The sequence below is a fragment of the Salvelinus namaycush genome, chromosome 1 (assembly GCF_016432855.1).
Source record: "Salvelinus namaycush isolate Seneca chromosome 1, SaNama_1.0, whole genome shotgun sequence".
NCBI classification, from domain to species: domain Eukaryota; kingdom Metazoa; phylum Chordata; class Actinopteri; order Salmoniformes; family Salmonidae; genus Salvelinus; species Salvelinus namaycush.
In genome coordinates, this window is record NC_052307.1 from 40,718,399 (window position 1) to 40,732,073 (window position 13,675).

Genomic DNA, 13,675 nt, shown 5'->3' on the forward strand with positions numbered 1-13,675 from the left:
CCAAAATTTTCCTTGCCCCAAAAAAAAAACTGATACAGATATTAACATTTTTTGCCACCTTTAAAGCATTGTAGTACAGTTAAATAGTTAAAACACACACACGGACGCAGCGGTCTAAGGCACTGCATCTCAGTGCAAGAGGCGTCACTACAGTCCCTGGTTCAAATCCAGGCTGTATCACATCCTGCCGTGATTGGGAGTCCCATAGGGCGGCACACAATTGGCCCAGCTTCGTTCGGGTTAGGCCATCATTGTAATTAAGAATTTGTTCTTAACTGACTTGCCTAGTTAAATAAAAGGTTAGACACACAAAAAGTTATTTTGTTGGCATTTACGTATGTCCCTAATACCAGAAAAACAATCAAAACCTATTTCTTTCACTTACTTGCTGTGTCGTTTCATTGTCAATTTGATCAGTCGTTTCATTCTCAACCAGGACTTCTATGGAACGCTGTTTGGGTCTTTGCATGTCAAATAACACTTGTTGACCAATCAGGACCTGAATATGACTGCACGAAACATAATAATTAAACAAGTTCTTGAATTTTTTACGTAGTTATTACACAATCACTCGTATTTCATATGTCACAACGATTCATCGATACGTATGCTATCATGCTGGTAATGTTGTCTCGCGCACCTACAGTGCTGTCATAATGTTCTGTCAATGTTCTTCCCCAAAAACATGGCAAAACGACAATCTGTTTCAGCAGCTATAGTTAGCTAGCTAACTATATAGCTAGGTGTCATCTAAAATAACCCTAATTTATAAGACAGTTCTTATTTGATTAATGGTGGTCAGACCCATCTATGTGAAGCTAGCCACAATAAGGATTAGCCACAACAGTGGACTTTGCGGTTAGCCTTTAAAATAAAATTGTATTCGCATCACTGTCAGTGACGTTATTTTATTTTGAAGGCAAACCACAAATTCCACTATTGTGCCTAATCCTTATTGTGGCTAGCTTCACAACACATAACCCGCTCGAGCCTCACTAGCCAGATGAAGCTAGCTGGCTGCTTATAACGTTAGCTCTGGGCAACAGGGTTAAGTAGCTGGCGAGCTATTTATTTTCATGAACTGAAGTTCCATTTCAATAGGCGAACACCAAGTGGCAACCAAGCTAATACTTACTCACAAGGATTCCTAAATCATTGCTAAGAGTAATGAAAATGACTGCAGTTTCTACTGGTCATTGTTTTCAGGCTGGTTGTATTGGTGCTAGCTAGGTACTAAGCTAAAACTAGCTACCCTAGAAGTTGCGGTTGAACAAATGATGCTTTATTACCAACGCGGTATTGTAAACACATCGTTCGTGGCCGGTGTTTGCAGACTTTTTTGTACAGGTCTGACAGCGTTACTGTATCTTTTTTGACACGCAAAGACCCAAACGGCGTTCCATAATATGACAGTATGTCGTGAAGCTAAAAGCAGTGACGCAATTACTGTGTAACTCCGGTAGGGCAACGGGCAACATCTGAAAAATAGCGCCCTTGGTAGTGTGTACCGGTGCTCAACCAGTCGGCGAAAGCCAACATCACCCACGACAGAGAACGGTTGATTGTCAAGGGCAATGAATTCCATTATCTTGGCTTTAATGGATTTTGCCTTTGAGTTGTCTCGCTGAAATTTTCTTACTCTTTCAAATGACTGCTTGACTTGTTGACTGCTCGATCCACACAGTAGACTGTGGGCTAGGTTAGGAATGCTGTGTTGCACAACATTTTACGTGGCGTCATTAGTCATGTACCTACGTTATATAGGTATGCACGTCAGCTTTGACATCGGTTTTGCACATCGGCGTTAAATTAGACAGACATCGGCTGATTCCGATATGTTCACCGCTATAATGTGCATCCCTAATACTAACCTAAACGACATTATGAAAAGTAAGAAGCCTGTAATGAATAAAAATATTCCAAAAACATGCATACTGTTTTCAATAAGGCACTAAAGTAAAACTGCAAATAATGTCCTGAATACAAAGCATTGTTTGGGGCAAATCCAACAACACATCACTGAGTACCACTCTCCATATTATCAAACATGGCTGCATCATGTTATGGGTAATGCTTGTCATCGGAAGGACTAGGGAGTTTTTTTGGGGATAAATAGAAAAACAAGAGTTCAGCACAGGCAACATCCTAGAGGAAAACCTGGTTCAGGTGGCTTTCCAACAGACACGGAGACAAATTTCAGCAGGACAATAACCTAAAATACAAGGACAAATATAGTTGCAGTTGCTTACCAAAGACAACACTGAATGTTCCTGAGTGGCCTAGTTACAGATTTGACTTAAAATCTGCTTGAAAATCAATGGCAAGACTTGAAAATGGCTCTCTAGCAATGATTAACAACCAACTTGACAGAGCTTGAATAATTTTTCAAAGAATAGTGTGCGGACATTGTACAATCCAGGTGTGCAAAGCTCTTAGAGACTTACCCAGAAATAGTCACAGCTGTAATCGCCGCCAAAAGTGATTCTAACATGTATTGACTCAGGGGTGTGAATAATTATGTAAATTAAATATTTCTGTACATTTGCCAAATTTTATAAAAACATGTTTTCACTTTGCCATTATGGGGTTTTGTGTGTAGATGGGTGAGAAAAATATATATTTAATCCATTTTGAATTCAGGCTGTAACACAACAAAATGTGGACCAAGTCAAGGGGTATTTATACTTTCTGAAGGCACTATATAGACACACCAACAAAACTCTTTCACACTCATCATACGCTGCTGCTACTCTGTTCTTAATTCTTACTTTTATTATCCATACTAATGCCTAGTCTCTTTACCCTGCCTTAATGTACATGTCTACCTCAAATACCTTGTACCCCTGCACACTGATCTGGTACTGGTACTCCCTGTATATAGTTCGAATCCAGGCTGAATCACATCCGGCCGTGATTGGGAGTCCCATAGGGCGGTGCACAATTGGGTCCAGCATCGTCCGGGTTTGGCCGTCATTGTAAATAAGAATTTGTTCTTAACTGACTTGCCTAGTTAAATAATGGTTAAATAAAATAAAAAATATATAGCTTCATTCTTATGCATTTTATTCCTTGTGTTTTTTTTGTATACTCTGAATCGTTGGGAAGGGATCTGAAGCAAACAATTTCCGGTAAAGTTGTATTCAGCGCATGTGACAAATACAATTTTATTTGAAAGGGCAAGTTCAGTTGAACCTTGGCCACACACACCTATTTCAGGCTATTGTCTTCAATTAAACATTCATCCTGATACAATAAACATTGAACTGGCCTAGATACCAGTATTATCAGCTAGATACCCAGGCGATGCAGGCATCCTTATGGAACGAAAAGTAGGCCTGGCCCTGTAACTTTCTGTTCATAGCTACTTCTCTCTCAGAGCCAGAGACTTACTGATGAGCTAGATGGCCTACTTGAGGTTACTGTATGGGAAAGCATAGGCTTATGCCATTTATGTAATGAAAGAATATGTTTAATTATTAATTAATTTGTTTCCTTAACTCAAGTTGGTTTTTCATTTATAAATAAAATAAACAAACCCCTCTAAAAGACGAATATAGTTTCAACATACACCTGGCAACCAGAATAAACAAGACAAGCTCTGAATACCAATATGCTAAATATGGCAGTTCATGACCTCACATGGCTAAGGCAATATCCTGGGAAATTGCAAGCTATTGCATGTTCATTAAAAACATATCTGTTCGTTTGCTACTCAAGCTGTATACATAAAGAGATAACATCATGAAGTCAGGTTGCTTTTTGTAGGCTGTTCCACTGGCTGCTGTTTTAGCCATTTAAAATAATTCATTTCAAGCGGGTCATGTTAACCTACATTATTTTTATGCAGATTACGGAAACAAAAGCTCTGTATTAGTGGCTAAGCTCTGCTTGAAATCATTGCACAAATGACAAAAGACGGGAAATCAAACAGAATAATGTTTTGAATGTAGCTGTTAACGTTACTAGCCTACCCAGTGTCCACAAGTCCAACATTTGCTTCGAGCACAAATAGAATAGGCGCACTAGACTCGGGGACTGTACTTTTTTTCTGTCTGTCAGTTACTGTATTGCCTATATCGTCTCATTTCATTGACATTATCTTTCATGTGCATTGCGCTATGCCATCGTCGTCGATGTATGGCAATCAATCAATCGTAGAATGTCCAGAAAATGATAAAGTAGATGGTTGTAGAGCGTTCACTCGCAACAATGTATCCGATGGAAAACAGTCTGTGTCACAGCCAGACAGTCTGGCTACACCGTAGACCCATCTGTCTAGTGACAACTCGCCAATGATCAAGTAAAACCTCTCTTGGAACAAAATTACAATTCTCAAAATTTGACAGCAAAACAAAGTTGAAATGCTTTTGAGCAACTGAATACAGGTTTGAAAACATGGTGTACTATTTATCGAGCGGTTCAGTTTGCGTATCAAACTGGCTTGTCATTTGTTGGCAATACACTTACCCATGAGCTCAATTGTTTTTATGAAAACGCGTCCTCTGTTCCTCATTTGCCAAGCAATACTTTCATCGATTAAATAGCCTTGCATGTACAAACAATGTCCAATGAAACCGATAGTGAGAATTGTTTTGCGAGCAGGTGTAACCAACCAACAGAACAGTTATTAACTGGCTTGCACAGTTTAACTACCATACGCACTCTACTGGCTGCCTATCTGGTCACAGACTGACGTTAATACAACAGATGCGTTCAAATCTTAACTTTGGCAGTAGTCATGTTATCTGGCAAGCTATGAGTCATGATCAAGACTAATCTACATTAGCCTGGTAGCATGACTAGGAAATACTCAATTCACAGTAACATACTTCGACTTCAGCTAGAGGAAACTAAAGACATGATGGCAGCGTTGTAGGAACTTGGAAGTGTCTCTCGTACTACATGAGGTCAGCAAATTACAACAGTAAAACGTTTAAATCAATAAGATATACACATCATGAATAAACCAATGTAAAAACTGACCAGTGATGAATCCCACGTTTCCAATAACATTTAGTCCAACTCCGGAGGAGATGACTTGACTTTCTGAAGAGTTGTCAGGACTTCCTGAATGAGGGCTCGAGAGTCCTCTGCTACACACGAGTACAGCCCCTCGTCACTGACAGCTACTTTGACAGGCTGAAAAATACATTTGTAGATTGTGTCAAGAAGCAGTTCGATGCACCTCCAGAAATGTTATGGTTTGGCACAAAAACAAGCATTCAACCTTTCTTCCCCTATATGTGCCACCATTGTTTAGGTGATTATTGATTATTGATCAATAAAGTGCACTGATCAGATCACTTCTTGTCAAATGTGTCATTTAACTCGACACAATTTGACATAATATTATGTGCAATTTATTACAAGGCAAAACAATCAAGTTCAGAGTCACAGAAGAGGACAACAATTTAATCGGTTATCTGCTATAGGCGATCATCACAGACATCCCTCCTTTGCTTTACGATAAATATAAATGTTAAAAATGATCATGAATACTTGGGCAGACTGTATGAGGTCTCAGTCCATTACTCATGCCCAGATCAAACGAACATGTTAATTGAACACTGTAAGCGTGAATGTCGGTCACAGAAATATGTCAATTCTGACCGAATGTGTCACGTGTCAGTGTTCATAAAATCTGAGGCGACACTGCCATCTGGTGTTATACCTGAGAATGATAGATCCAAAACCAGGCAACAAATTAAATAAACATGCCTCATGGCTCCCTTGCAGTCCCTACTGGCCAGGGCAGCAGTGATGAGTTTTGACAGTTTTATTTAAATGGGAATGTATGCGCACCAGGCAGAGATACATCCCATAGTGCATATGTATTATGGTCTGGGGCTGGTTCGGAACCAAGTTTGCAAAAGCTCCTTGACAGACCTTTATACTTGCTAACCAAAGCCTAGGCAGCTAATACCTAGGCTTTGGTTAGCGGGGAAAAAAGAGAGAGAGGGTCGAAACAGCAGGTCCCGGGGGAGATAGCACAACCGGTGAACAGGTCAGGGTTCCATAGCCGCAGGCAGAACAACAGAAACTGGATCAGCAGCACGAGAATGTAGCACGTCCGGTGAACAAGTCAGGGTTCCATAGCTGCATGCAGAACAGCAGAAATTGGATCAGCAGCACGGCCGGTGAACAGGTCAGGGTTCCATAGCTGCAGGCAGAACAGCAGAAACTGGATCAGCAGCACGTCCAGGTAGCAAGTCCCGTGAACAGGTCAGGGTTCCATCGTCGCAGGCAGAAGAGCAGAAACTGGATCAGCAGCACAACCAGGTTGACTGGAGACGGGGACATCCAGGAGTCGTCAGGCCAGGTATTCCTGAGGCATGGTCCTAGGGCTCAGGTCCTGGTGTGGAGGGGGAGCGACGACACTGTGGCCCCTTCCAAAGTTACCCCCGGACAGGGCCAACCAGGCAGGATATAACCACACCCACTTTGCCAAAGCACAGTCCCCACAACATCAAAGCGATATAAAACAAACCATTAACTTACTACCATTAGACAAGGCCGTGTATAGCCCACGAAGATCTCCACCACCGCACGAAAGCGCAAGCAAGCCAGCCAGCCAGGCAGAGACAGCAAGGGTGGTTCATCACTCTAGTGTCAGGGCCGTGCACCTTCGCACCCCTGTGCCAGACTACACTCAATCATAGAACCTACTGAAGAGATGAGTCTTCAATAAAGACTTAAACGTTGAGACCGAGTCTGCGTCTCGCACATGGATCGGCAGACCATTCCATAAGAATTGAGCTCTATAGGAGAAAGCCCTGCCTCCAGCTGTTTGCTTAGAAATTCTAGGAACAACAAGGAGGCCTGCGTCTTGTGACCATAGGTATGTACAACAGGAATAAATTGGTGAGATAGTTAGGAGCAAGTCCAGGTAATGCTTTGTTGGTTAGCAGTAAAACCTTGAAATCAGCCCTAGTCTTAACAGGAAGCCAGGTTAGCACTGGAGTAATATGATCACATTTTTGGGTCCTAGTCAAGATTCTAGCAGCTGTATTTTGCACTAGCTAAAGCTTGTGTAGTGCCTTGTCCGGGTAGCTGGGGAGTAGAGCATTGCAGTAGTCTAATCTTGAAGTGACAAAAGCATGGATTAGCTTTTCTGCATCATTGTTGGACAAAAAATAATAATATCGGATTTTTGCAATATTACGAAGATGGAAAAAGGCTGCTTTTGAAATATTTTTGATATGTTCGTCAAAAGAGGTGTCGGGGTCCAGATGCATGCCGAGGTCCTTCACAGTTTTATTTGAGACGACTGTACAACCATCGAGATTCATTGTCAGATCCGACTGCCGATCTCTTTGTTTCTTGGGAGCTAGAACTAGCATACTGTATCTGGTCATCCCTACTGCCTCTGATCTGGTGGACTCACGAAACACATATGCTTAGTTTGTAGATGATGTGTTGGAGTGTGCCCCTGGCTATCTATAAATTAAAAAAAACATGAACATTGCATAATATGAGCAATTTCAAAATATTTATACTTTTAATTTGACTTTTGATACTTAAGTATATTTTTGCAATTACATTTACTTTTGATACTTAAGTATATTTCAAACCAAATACTTTTAGACTTTTACTAATGTAGGATTTTACTGGGTGACTTTAAGTCATTTTCTACTAAGGTATCTTTACTTTTACTCAAGTATGATGATGCTGCTGCTATGTGTATTGGCCATTAAGAGGCTTTGAAGACACAAGTTGGCCATATTGGTACTCCTCAGAAATCAAATCAAATTTTATTTGTCACATACACATGGTAAGCAGATGTTAATGCGAGTGTAGCGAAATGCTTGTGCTTCTAGTTCCGACAATGCACTAATAACCAACGAGTAATCTAACCTTACAATTTCACAACAACTACCTTATACACACAAGTGTAAAGGGATAAAGAATATGTACATAAAGATATATGAATGAGTGATGGTACAGAACGGCATAGGCAAGATGCAGTAGATGGTATAGAGTACAGTATATACATATGAGATGAGTAATGTAGGGTATGTAAACATTATATTAAGTGGCATTGCTGAAAGTGGCCTGTGATACATTTATTACATCAATTTTTCCATTATTAAAGTGGCTGGAGTTGAGTCAGTATGTTGGCAGCAGCCACTCAATGTTAGTGGTGGCTGTTTAACAGTCTGATGGCCTTGAGATAGAAGCTGTTTTTCAGTCTCTCGGTCCCTGCTTTGATGCACCTGTACTGACCTCGCCTTCTGGATGATAGCGGGGTGAACAGGCAGTGGCTCGGGTGGTTGTTGTCCTTGATGATCTTTGTGGCCTTCCTGTGACATCGGGTGGTGTAGGTGTCCTGGAGGGCAGGTAGTTTGCCCCCAGTGATGCGTTGTGCAGACCTCACTACCTCTGGAGAGCCTTACGGTTGTGGGCGGAGCAGTTGCCGTACCAGGCGGTGATACAGCCCAACAGGATGCTCTCGATTGTGCATCTGTAAAAGTTTGTGAGTGCTTTTGGTGACAAGCCGAATTTCTTCAGCCTCCTGAGGTTGAAGAGGCGCTGCTGCGCCTTCTTCACCACGCTGTCTGTGTGGGTGGACCAACTCAGTTTGTCCGTGATGTGTACACCGAGGAACTTAAAACTTACTACCCTCTCCACTACTGTCCCGTCGATGTGGATAGAGGGGTGCTCCCTCTGTTGTTTCCTGAAGTCCACGATTATCTCCTTTGTTTTGTTGACGTTGAGTGTGAGGTTATTTTCCTGACACCACACTCCGAGAGCCCTCACCTCCTCCCTGTAGGCCATCTCGTCATTGTTGGTAATCAAGCCTACCACTGTAGTGTCGTCTGCAAACTTGATGATTGAGTTGGAGGCGTGCATGGCCACGCAGTCGTGGGTGAACAGGGAGTATAGCAGAGGGCTCAGAACGCACCCTTGTGGGGCCCCAGTGTTGAGGATCAGCGGGGTGGAGATGTTGTTACCTACCCTCACCACCTGGGGGCGGCCCGTCAGGAAGTCCAGTACCCAGTTGCACAGGGCGGGGTCGAGACCCAGGGTCTCGAGCTTGATGACGAGTTTGGAGGGTACTATGGTGTTATTAAGTGCTGAGCTGTAGTCTATGAACAGCATTCTCACATAGGTTTTCCTCTTGTCCAGATGGGTTAGGGCAGTGTGCAGTGTGGTTGCGATTGCGTCGTCTGTGGACCTATTGGGTCGGTAAGCAAATTGGAGTGGGTCTAGGGTGTCAGGTAGGGTGGAGGTGATATGGTCCTTGACTAGTCTCTCAAAGCACTTCATGATGACGGAAGTGAGTGCTACGGGGCGGTAGTCGTTTAGCTCAGTTACCTTAGCTTTCTTGGGAACAAGAACAATGGTGGCCCTCTTGAAGCATGTGGGAACAGCAGACTGGGATAGGGAGAAATTGAATATGTCCGTAAACACACCAGCCAGCTGGTCTGCGCATGCTCTGAGGACGCAGCTGGGGATGCCATCTGGGCCTGCAGCCTTGCGAGGGTTAATTCGTTTAAATGTCTTATTCACGTTGGTCACAGAGAAGGAGAGTCCTTGGTAGCGGGCCGCGTTGGTGGCACTGTATTATCCTCAAAGTGGGCAAAGAAGGTGTTTAGTTTGTCTGGAAGCAAGACGTAGGTGTCCGTGAAGTGGCTGGTTTTCTTTTGTAGTCTGTGATTGACTGTAGAACCTGCCACATACGTCTTGTCTGAGCTGTTGAATTGCGACTCCACTTTGTCTCTATACTGACATTTCGCCTGTTAGATTGCCTTGCGGAGGGAATACCTACACGTTTTAAATTTTTTAACCCCTCCACCACTCCCCCTCTTCGGAGGACAAATTTTACAGCTTTTCTGCTACATATATATACACATTTTGCATAACTACACTGTTTGTATTTGGCCAAATTCCCAGTCACCTTTCCATGGTTAAATGCGGTGGTTCGCGCGTTCAGTTTTGCGCGACGGCCGCTATCTATCCACGGTTTCTGGTTAGGGTAGGTTTTAATAGTCACAGTGGGTACAACATCTCCTATGCACTTCCTTATAAACTCACTCAACGAATTAGCGTATAAATTGATATTATTTTCTGAGGCTACCCGGAACATGTCCCAGTCAGCGAGATCAAAACAATCTTGAAGCGTGGATTCCGATTGGTCAGACCAGCGTTGAATAGTCCTTATCAAGGCTACATCCTGTTTGAGTTTCTGCCTATAGGAAGGGAGGAGCAAAATGTCGTGGTCAGTCGTGGTCAGATTTTCTGAAGGGAGGGCCTTGTATGCATCGCGGAAGTTAGAGTAGCAGTGATCCAGTGTTTTGTCAGCGCGAGTGCTAAAAATCAATATGCTGATTATTTTACTAATAATCAGCATTATAATAATCTAATAATCAGCATTACTATTTTCTACATTGTAGAATGATGGTGAAGACATCAAAACTATGAAATATCACATATGGAATCATGTAGTAACCAAAACAAGTGTTCAACAAATTAAAATATATTTTATATTTGAGATTCTTCTAATAGCCACCCTTTGCCTTGATGACAGCTTTGCACACTCTTGGCATTCTCTCAACCAGCTTCATGAGGTAGTCACCTGGAATGCATTTCAATTAACAGGTGTGCCTTCTTAAAAGTGAATTTTTCAATCAGTTGTGCTGTGAAAAGGTAGTGGAGGAATACTGAAAATAGCCCTATTTGGTAAAAGACCAAGTCCATATTGTCACGTTCCTGACCTTATTTCCGTTGTTTAGTCTTGTTTAGTTGGTCAGGACGTGAGCTGGACTGGGCATTCTATGTTATGTGTTTCTATGTTGGGTTCATTCAACTAGCCTGATATGGTTCTCAATCAGGGGCAGGTGTTTTACGTTTCCTCTGATTGAGAACCATATTAAGGTAGGCTGTTCTCACTGTTTGTTTGTGGGTGGTTGTTGCTGTGTCTGTGTTTGTTTCACCACACGGTACTGTTTCGTTTCGTTCGTTTGTTCCTACCTGTTCGTGCGGTCATGTTTTATGTTCTCAAGTTCAGGTCTGTTAACATCGTTTATTATTTTGTAGTTTGTTCAAGTATTTTTTCGTCTTCGTTATTATTATTAAAATGATTATGTATTCAACCCACGTTGCGTTTTGGTCCGATCCTTGCTCCTCTTCAGACGAGGAGGAAGACGAGCGTTACACATATTATGGCAAGAACAGCTCAAATAAGCAAAGGGAAACGACAGTCCATCATCACTTTAAGACATGAAGGTCAGTCAATCCGGAAATTTCAAGAACTTTGAAAGTTAATTCAAGTGCAGTCACAAAAACCATCAAGCACTATGACGAAACTGGCTCTCATGAGGACTGCCACAGGAATGGAAGACCCAGAGTTACCTCTGTTGCAGAGGATATGTTCATTAGAGTTACCAGCCTCAGAAATTGCAGCCCAAATAAATGCTTCACAGAGTACAAGTAACAGACACATCTCAACATCAACTGTTCAGACGAGACTGTGAATCAGGCCTTCGTGGTCGAATTACTGCAAAGAAACCACTACTAAAAGACACCAATAATAAGAAGAGACTTGAAACACGAGCAATGGACATTAGACCAGTGGAAATTTGTCCTTTGTTCTGCAGTCCAGATTCGAGATTTTTTATTCCAACCACCGTGTCTTTGTGTGGGTGAACGGATGATCTTTGCATGTGCATTTTCCACCGTAAAGCATGGAGGTGGTGTTATGGTGTGTTTTTTTTTTTCTGGTGACACTGTCTGTGATTTTTTAAATTCAAGGCACACTTAACCAGCATGGCTACCACAGCATTCTGCAGTGATACGCCATCCCATCTGGTTTGGGCTTAGTGGGCGTCATGTATCCCCTGGTACTGCTGCTCATCCCGTTCACCAGCTCCGGAGGTCTACGTCACCGGCCTTCTCGGCGTCACTGAACTGGATCATTACCACCAACCCCGGACTGTCTTGTCTCATTACGCACACCTGGTTCCTATTCCCCCTGATTAGTATGTGTATAATTGTGCCCTCTGTTCCCCATTATCATTGTCGATTATTGTTCCAGGTCCGTTGGTCTTGTGAGTAGCTGTGCTCGGTGGAATCGGCTTTCGTGCTACGTTTACTGTACGTTGTATTACGGTTTACATACCGTGTTAGTTTTGTCATGAAGTTGGCCTGGGGGTAGGTTTATGACAGTCATAAATACCTCTTCCCCCCTTTTTCCTCTCTCTCTACCCTACTGATGTTACATTTGCAAAACCCTTGGTTAACATAGAGATTCTGGGAACATCAGAAGGTGGGGGGAAATGAACTATATTCTGGTAATCTGAACAATTGAACATATGCAGTGGTACTTAATGAATATGATGTCAGTTCAGTTGTCATCTGAGACATTCTCATCAATGATAAGATGACATAAACTCTACAGTGTAAAGTCTACACATCAGAGTTATTGGATTCACATGGAATTGTTGTTCAATTTAAATGTTTGAATATGAAATTATTCGTGATGGGATGAAATGTGATTTTGGCTTCTAAAATGTGAGAATTGGGTTTTCATGAGTGAATTAGGCCCGACTCAGTGGCCCGCCCACGTGAAGAGACATAGGTTGTAAACTATGAAACACAGCCCTTTTCTCCCTTCCTATATAAAAGCCTTGACGACAATTTAACCTCCTGTTCCGAGGATGTGAGGACGACGGTCCAATGTCAGAATGGTTCAGATAACATGTCAACTACAGAACTAAGCCAACCTCAGCATGAGCTTTGGTTGCGAATGGTATGAACTTTGAACTCTTATTCACTATAGAAGTGATACCTCCTAGACATTGAGACAGCAGCTGCAAACGTAAATTAGGATAGGACAAACAGAGTATCCTGTCTACCACACAACGACATTACTACAACGTATCCAATTGACCACCAGAGACATTCTTCAAAGGACAAAGGTCTCGGTTGGGCAACACGGCCTCCCATCTACCCTTTGTTCCTCAGTCTTCCCGCTCTTTCACTCAAACCCAGCCCCTTTTCTTTTGTGTAACCAGCTGTCATATCTGTTCCGCCCGCTAGGGACGTTTTCCTTTATGACGTAATTTGTAATCAAGGTATGATTCATTCTGTGTATATGTAATTCTGTGTGATTAGTTAGGTATTTAGTAAATAAATAATTAAACCCAATTTTGTATTGCTGATTCAACTTGTTAGCCAGGGTTCGTGAAGATAACCAAGAATTTACAACTTTCAGATGAGACTGAATTAAGGTGACGATTAATATTGACTGCTATTGATGTAAAATATTACTAGGTCTTTAAGAGTTTATTCGGAAGATAACAGCTCTATAAATATTATTTCGTGGTGCCCCGACTCTCTAGTTAATTACATTTACATGATTAGCTCAATCAGGTAATATTATTTACGGAGAAACGATTTTATAGAACAGCATGTCATATCACTTAATCCGGCATAGCCAAAGACACGACAGGATTTATCGGTGGTGACAGTGTTTCCTAGCCTCAATGCAGTGGGCAGCTGGGAGGAGGTGCTCTTATTCTCTATGGACTTTACAGTGTTCCAGAACTTGAGATTGTGCTACAGGGTGCAAATTCTGCTTGAAAAAGCTAGCCTTAGCTTTCCTAACTGTCTGTGTATATTGGTTCCTAGCTTCCCTGAAAAGTTGCATATCACGGGGGCTATTCGATGCTAATGC

General features: G+C 42.2%; 1 protein-coding gene across 2 annotated transcripts in view; it reads right to left on the bottom strand.

The window, feature by feature from the left end:
• taok3a (TAO kinase 3a) overlaps positions 1 to 5,108 on the bottom strand; it is a 99,575-nt gene extending 94,467 nt beyond the window's left edge. Inside the window, exon 1 of one of the 2 annotated variants that reach the window (XM_038988461.1) lies at positions 4,984 to 5,108. The gene's annotated coding sequence lies outside the window, so the exon portion shown is untranslated. Of the gene's footprint in view, positions 1 to 4,467; positions 4,676 to 4,983 lie in introns of those variants that run through there. The other variant, XM_038988468.1, reaches the window with a different exon arrangement.
• Positions 5,109 to 13,675: the final 8,567 nt, after the last annotated feature.